Source organism: Petaurus breviceps, unplaced genomic scaffold (assembly GCF_028583685.1).
Source record: "Petaurus breviceps papuanus isolate PSGF00001 unplaced genomic scaffold, PetGlider_PUasm1.0 87666, whole genome shotgun sequence".
Classification (NCBI taxonomy): domain Eukaryota; kingdom Metazoa; phylum Chordata; class Mammalia; order Diprotodontia; family Petauridae; genus Petaurus; species Petaurus breviceps.
The window spans coordinates 9,703-17,580 of record NW_027186855.1 but is presented as its reverse complement, the minus strand read 5'-3'; the positions used below and the strand labels follow the sequence as shown (position 1 = coordinate 17,580).

General features: G+C 42.4%; 1 long non-coding RNA gene across 1 annotated transcript in view; it reads left to right on the top strand.

Moving 5' to 3' along the window:
• LOC138176360 (uncharacterized) overlaps window positions 1-7,878 on the top strand; it is a 10,653-nt gene that overhangs the window by 600 nt on the left and 2,175 nt on the right. The window contains exons 2-3 of the long non-coding RNA XR_011172223.1: window positions 5,263-5,447; window positions 6,760-6,929. This is a non-coding gene — a long non-coding RNA (uncharacterized lncRNA). The remainder of the gene's footprint in view (window positions 1-5,262; window positions 5,448-6,759; window positions 6,930-7,878) is intronic.

The window sequence follows — 7,878 nt, the reverse complement described above, 5'->3', positions numbered from 1 at the left end:
CTGTTGGCTCTGGAGTCAGGAAGACCTGAGTTCAAATCTGCCTCGGACCTTTACTAGCCTTGGTTTCCTCAATTATAAAATGAGGATCATTTGTTGTTGTGAGGACCAAATGAAATAATAATTGTAAAGTGTTTAGCATGGTGCCCAGCACACAGTAGGTCCTTAATAAATGTTTATTCCTTTTCCTTTCTCTAACCATTATGTTATGCTGCCTTTCAGAATGTCACTAAATAGGTCAAATATAAACCCCTCCATTCAGCATTCAATGCCCCTTTTGACCTGGGTCCAACCTTTTCAGGCTTATAAACATTAGTTTCCTTCACATATGATCCAGACATACAGTTTCCCTGGTGTTCCTTACACAGGACATTCCTTCTAGCTCTGCACATTCCTCTGTTTGGAATGTCCTCCCTTCTCACCGCCTCCCCCCCTTTGAATTAGCTTTCTCTAACACTCAGCTTCAATGCCGCCACCTCCATAAAGCCCTTCCTGATTCTCTCTGGCTTCTAGTCCCTTCCTCCTCAAATGAACATGTTGCTATTTGTAATGATTTTCTATACAGTGTACTTCTAAATGCTCATGTTGTCACCCCTTCTAGAATGTAGACTCCTTAAGGACAGACTTTTGTGCTTATGTCTTTATATCTATCCCCAGTACCCAACACAGTTCCTGGCACATAGTAGGTACTTACTAAATGTTTGATTGGTTGAATGAAAGGAAGAGAACCTCTGGAACCCTCCTCACTTCCAGACACACAGAAACTGTGGTTTAATATCAAGATTCACAGCATCATAGATTTAAAATGGGAAGGCACCTCAGAAATCATCGAGTCTAATCCCTCCACTCTAGGGCAGTAAGTGACTTGCCAGAGGTCACACAGATCATAAGTGGCTGAGTCAGGATTTGAATCCAGGCCATCTGTATCCCAACACAGAGTTCTTTCCATAGAACCATGCTACCTCTTCCTTGTTCAAGGTTTATTGTGATGAAGATTTTTAATTTTTAATTAAATTAAACTTTAAAATTTAATTTAACTAATTTTAATTTTTAAATTAAAATGCATTGAAATTATATTTTTTTTCTGAGACTTCTTTGGCAGTTTCTCAACACCCCTTTGGATAATTAGAGATATTTTGGGGACTGCTACAAAGTTCACTTTGGGAACCCTGCTTTAGAAATCCCTGTTTACCCTGGAGAAGAGAAGACTTAGTTGGGAAGGGCATCATAGGTTTCTGTCCAACATCTCAGGACTTATGACATGGAGAATGAAGGATGTACCTGTTCAGCTTGGCCTCTGACAAAGGCAGAAGCAGGAGTATTAGGCGGAAGATGCAAAAAGGGAAATTTTAGACAGCTTTCTTTTCACTAGACTTGGTGTTTCCATGAAATGGAGCTTGAACCTTGAGGGTGTTGGGAACCTTTCTGTGGAGAAAACTTGGCATAAATAAGGGGGTTTGTTTGGGCAGCCCAGACCACCTCTAATGGTGCCACCCACATGAAAGACACTAGAGGACCCATTTCTGGAACACTGAAGGATTTCCTTATGCTTGATGCCATGTTGAGAGGTTTGGGCATGCACCAAATCCTTCATTAACAATAACAACATTAACTAACATTTTTATAGCATCTGCTATATGTCAGGCATTGTGCCTAACACTCTATAATTCTCTCATTTGATGCTCACAACAACCCTGGGAGGTAAAATGTTATTATGATCCCCACTTTACAGATGGGGAAACTGAGGCAAACAGGTTAAGTGACTTGCCCAGGGTCACACAGCTAGCACATATCTTGAGGCCAAATTTGAACTCAGGAAGATGAGTCTTCCTGTCTCCAGGCCCAGTATATCTGAAACTGGATTTGATCCCTGATTCCCCACCCAGAACTCTATATACTACTTCTTGTTGCCTTTTCGATATGTTGTAGAGGGATGAGTTTTCTTGGAGAAGGTAGACTCCAAAAGTGGAACTACCTCTGTTATAAATCCTGAAGGGATCCTTGACCAGGGTCTCCAATGTGCCTTTCAACTCTGAGATTCTAAGAGATGGCTGCTAGTCTGTGAAAGTCAGAATTTGAAGGTCAGAGCCTCACAGAATCATGAGAAATGAATGCATTAATATTGCTTTGAGCTCCTCAGATTATATAAGGGAAAAATGTGATCCAAATGAAGATTTTTGTAACAATGATGATCTGGGTTTGTCAGTAGTGGATTTAAATAAAGGAAAAATTAACACCCACAGAAGAAAATTAGACTGGCAGCAGAGGAGAGTTTCATGTTAACCCCTTCGGTGTTTGGCTTGCCTGGGATGTGTTCCATTGTTCTTGTCCAAGTGACACATGAACATTTCTTCTTTATGGGACCCTTGCTTTCTCCCTAAGAATAAACTCAATAAGATGAACATTGATAAAAATATGCCGGTGGAGCCAAGATGGCGGAGTAGAAGCAAGACCTTCCTGCGGCTCTGGCTTCCACCCTCCCCAATCCATGTAAAAAGAGGACTCTAAACAAACTTTGGAGCTGCAGAACCCACATAATGACACAGAGAAGCTAACCTCCTGCTGAGGACAGCCCAGCAGGCCGGCAGGAATTGGCCAGCACAGCGCTCTGGGAGCCGAGCACAGCCCCACGCTGAGGCTTTAGCCCCAGGGCAGGCCTGACCAGCTGCCAGCCAGAGGGACTCCATATCAGCAGCAGCTGTGGCCGTTTCCAGATTTATCAATACATAGATTCGAAGGACAAGGTGAGAGGCCAGCGCAGTCTGGACTTTGGGACCAGTAAGCGGGAGTGCGTGGCTTTTACCCCCGCACGAGAAACTGCTGAGACGCCAGCACAGCCAGCCAGCGCCATGTGGCAACTTCAGCTCCTGGCCTGCACAGTGTAGGGGGACCAAGCACCAGTCTGAGGGGTAATCGCTCTTGCTTTAACCTGCTTGGATCTGGATTGCAATCTAGGGTGGAGGTCCTGGGGTGTGTGTCCAGCATGCCAGAGCGTGTGGAGACCTCAGAGAGGGAACCCATCTAATACCTTCGGCAGCTGAGAAAACCCCAGCGTTTGGGACGAAAACTCCCCTGTCTGGAGGCAGAGTCCTACTGTGGCAAAAAGACCAAAAGTCAAATAATTGAGTGGCAAAATGAGCAGGCAGAGGAAACAAAGCAGACAGAAGATTCCAACATTACACTCCTATTTTGGGGATAAGAAGGAGCAAGGCATAGAACAGGAGGAAAACAGTGAAGTCAGAACTCCTGCAACAAAAGCTTCAAAGGAAAATACAAGTTGGTTACAGGCCATAGAGGACCTTAAGAAGCAGATAAGAGAAGTGGAGGAAAAATTGGGAAGAGAAATGAGAACAATGCAAGAAAATTATGAAATGAGAGTCAACAGCCTGACTGAAGAAAATAATACCTTAAAAAACAGACTGACTCAAATGGCAAAGGAGGCTCAAAAAGGCAATGAGGAGAAGAATGCCTTAAAAAGTCGAATTTGCCAGATGGAAAAAGAATCTCAAAAGCTCACTGAGGAGAATCATTGCTTCAGAATTAGATTGGAGCAAATGGAAGCTAATGACTTTATGAGAAATCAAGATGCTGTCAAACAGATCCAAACAAATGAAAGAATAGAAGGCAATGTGAAATATCTCATGGGAAAAACCACTGACCTGGAAAATAGATCCAGGAGAGATAATTTAAAAATTATTGGACTACCTGAAAGCCATGACCAAAGTAATAACCTAGAAAGCATCCTCCAGGAAGTTCTCAAAGAAAACTGCCCTGATGTTTTAGAACCAGAGGGCAAAATAGAGGTTGAAAGAATCCACCGATCACCTCCTGAAAAAGATCCCCAAAAGAAAACTCCTAGGAATATTATAGCCAGGTTCTGGAATTCCCAGATTAAGGAGAGAATATTACAAGCAGCCAGGAAGAAACAATTTGAATATTGTGGAAACACAATCAGGATAACCCAGGATCTGGCAGCTTCTACACTGAGGGATCGAAGGGCTTGGAATGTGATATTCCGGAGGTCAAGGGAGCTGGGATTAAGACCAAGAGTCACCTACCCAGCAAAACTGAGTATCATGTTTCAGGGGAAAATATGGTTATTCAGTAGAATACAGGACTTTCAGGCATTCTTGCTGAAAAAACCAGAGTTGAATAGAAAATTTGACATTCAGATACAAGAAGCAAGAGAAGCATGAGAAGGTAAACAAGGAAAAGAAATCATAAGGAACTTATCAAAGTTGAGCTATTAACATTCCTACATGGAAAAACAATAATTGTAACTTATGAAACTTTTCTCAGTAGTTGAAGGGATTAGAAATATATATAATGTCTTTATATGAGGGTATGCGGGCATATGAATACATATGTGAATGTGTGTATATATGTTTACAGGTATACATAGATAGAGGGCACAGGACCAATTTAACAGGAAGGGATGATACTTAAAAGGTGAAATTGAGAGGTGAGAGGAGTATAATGAGAGGAGATGGGGAGAGACAGATTGGGGCAAACTATCTCATACAGAAGAGGCAGGGGAAAATGGTTGCAATGGAGGGGAAGAATAGGAGGGCAGAAGGGAATGGGTCAACCTTATTCCTATTGAATCTGGCTTGAGGAGGGAGGGAAATACACACTAAATAGGGGATCTCACCCTCCAGGAGAATGGGGGGGAAGGGGATGAGAGGGGGGATGATGGAAGGGAGAGCAGGCTGGGGGAGGGAAGTTGGAAGCACCCACTTTTGAAAAGGGACAGGATCAAAGTAGAGAATAGAATGGATGGGAGGGAAATGTAGTCAGTCTTTTACAATATATCTACTATGTTATTGTTTTGCATTAGCCACACATGTACAACCTATACTGAACTGCTTGTCTCCCCAGTGGGGGTGGGTGGCAGGGGGGGGGAAGGGAATGAATCTGGGATTGAAAGTTTTAAAATCAAATATTGAAATATATATATACTATTATTAATACCATCTTACATGTAATTAAGAAATGGGATGTACAGGCACTGAGGCATAGAGATCCACTGGAAAGGTCGAAACGGGTATGGGAGAAAATATGGGAGAGAGCAGATTGGAGGTGGGGATATCCTGTGGGACTGCTGTTTTGGGGGGATGGGTGGGGAAAAAACGGGGAGAAAATTTGAAACTCAAAATCTGGCGGAAATGAATGATGTAAATCAGAAGTTAATAAAGCATTAAAAAAATAAAATAAAATGCAAACTAAAAAAAAATAAATAAAAATATGCCTCTTCTATATGCCCAGGGAGCCACGGAGAATGCCATGTTCATGAGACAGTCAGAATCAGAAGGAGGGAGAGTGGCTAAGAACTAGACCTTAGGCCTGGACCTCTTCCATTCTGGACAGGATATTGTTGAGAGGAATTTCTTAGACTTTGTCTGGTCATACTCTCTGTGCAGAAGGAGTAAGATATCTTCACAATGCCACAGGTAAGTGGCGGGCGGGAGGGGAGGGGGGTAGAGGAAGTCCTAGTAATAAGGACAATTATGTCGAAAAATATAGTTAACGCCATCTTTATTTTTGGAACCAATAAGATGGGGGAGCTTTTTGGGAATTAAGGAGAATTTAATTAATCAATTAATTTAGTAATTTTATCTATCAATTAATTAACCAATTAATGAACAAAGACATAATTGAATAAGTAAATGACTATGATTTTCTCCCCAGGCCCCTCCCTTTCTATTTCTTTCTTTCTTTTTTTTCTTTTTGGAGGGTGGAAATCAGGGAAATTGTGGTTAAGTGACTTCCCAAGGTCACACGGCTAGTAAGTGTTAAGTGTCTGAGGCTGGATTTGAACTCAGGTCCTCTTGACTCCAGGACTGGTGCTCTATTCACTTTGCCACCTAGCTGCCACCCTTTCTATTTCAACAACCAAGGATCCAGTCTTGAAGTTAAGGGTTCTTAACTTAGCCATCCATGGATAGATTTTAGGGGGTGTTGCCAACTGACACAGGGAAGGGGGATGACATCTTTATCTTCCTAAACCTCTAACTGAAATTGAGTATTTGCTTACATTATTTGTGAATGTAATTCTGAAAAGAGGCCCACAGACTTTGCCAGACTGCCAAATGGTCCATACCATTGAAAAGGTTAAGAACAAACCCTTGCTGTAAGTGCAAACCCTGACTGGTAGCCATGGGTAAAAGGCTGCCCAGCTGCAACCTTAAGACAGCAGCCTTTGAGGCCCTCAGTTAGGGCCTGGGATGGCACAGGATGACGGAGAGTCTTCCTTGGACTTTCTATGGATAGTGTCAATATCTCTATTGACTCTAATAATATCTTTATTACTCAAATATGTACGGGTGTCTTCCCCTGTACGATATAGGTTTCTTGGGGCCAGAGATGGTGGCATTTTTTGTCATTTTATCCCCAGTCCTTAGCACAGTGTCTGGCACATAGTAGGACCTTAACATGCTTGTTGATTGATTTATTGATGGATTGATGACTTCTACCAAATACCGAACTAGGCCCTTTGATTGATTACCTTCTCAGCTTCCTCTATTCTCCTCCTCCCCACCCTCTGACCTCCTGCTTCATATCCCCCATTCCTCTATTTTATTGAAGACAGTGAGGGAAGGGAGAGAAGAGGGAATCTGGAGGGCTAAGATAAAAGGAAATTACTTTTTCACCTTGACTCCTTCCCTTGAGCCCCATTAAAAGCAGAAATTTTCGTGGGCATTTTTTTTCTTATTCCAATCATCGGGAAAGGATCATTCATTGCCTTCTTTTGCTTTTCCCAAGACAAAACAACGCAGGAGAAAGCATTCCCATGAAAAACTAGAACTATCAGAGAAAGAAAAGCATCAGGCAGCGGAAGTGGAGTTACGGACACTCCGGCAGCAGTTCCGAAAGATGGTAGAGCAACGCAAGTCTTTTAACTTTAAGTCTCAGCAGCAAATTATGAGCCAGTGGTGAGTTTGTCTAAGACTTTGGGGCCAACAGGTACCAATGGGGGCATAGATGTGGCCTGAAGATCATGACCTAGGAAGATCCTGAGGGAATCTGGGACAGTGAGTCTGGAGAAGAGAAGACTTCTCCAGAATCAATGGGGGAATTCTAGCCAGAGCTGGAGTCAGGGTAAGGCAGTGGGGTCTTGGCCACAGAGCAGCAAAATTAAGGGGGTACAATTAGTACTTGTACTTCTTCAGCAAACAGAAACAATTAAATTTAATGCTCCAGGTGAGCTCCTTTCTGGTCAAGCTCCACCCTTCTCCCAAGCCTGTGGTTTTACTTAAATCACTGTTTTTCCCTCAGTGAGTATTTCCTTCAACTCTTTCACAACTGAATTTGTACTAACTAGAAGTTGTTTCTGTTTGTATTTTGAATGTGGAATTATAGAACAATGGGGGAAACACCCTTCTGGATTTAAAGAACTTTTCTCGTGCCCCCCTTCCCCAATTCCTTCATCATGGAACGAAGGAATACAAAGAATTGCTTTTTATAGTTTTGATGAGAGTTGTCTTCAAGCATTCTTCCATACCCAAGAGGGATTAATCTTCATTGGCTGTCCTTCATGCCTGGAATTCTCTCCCTCCTCTTCCCATCTTGGTTACTCTGGCTTCTTCAAGTCCTGACTATAATAAAACCTTCTATAGGAAGTCTTTCCTGATGCCCCCCTTAATGATAATCCCTCTGGGATTATCTCCAGTTCATTCTGACTATATTTTGCATGTTGTCTCCCCCACTAAACTATGAGCTCCTTGAGCTTCCTTCCTTCCTTCCTTCCTTCCTTCCTTCCTTCCTTCCTTCCTTCCTTCCTTCCTTCCTTCCTTCCTTCCTTCCTTCCTTCCTTCCTTCCTTTCTTTCCTTCTTTCTTTCTTTCTTTCTTTCTTTCTTTCTTTCTTTCTTTCTTTCTTTCTT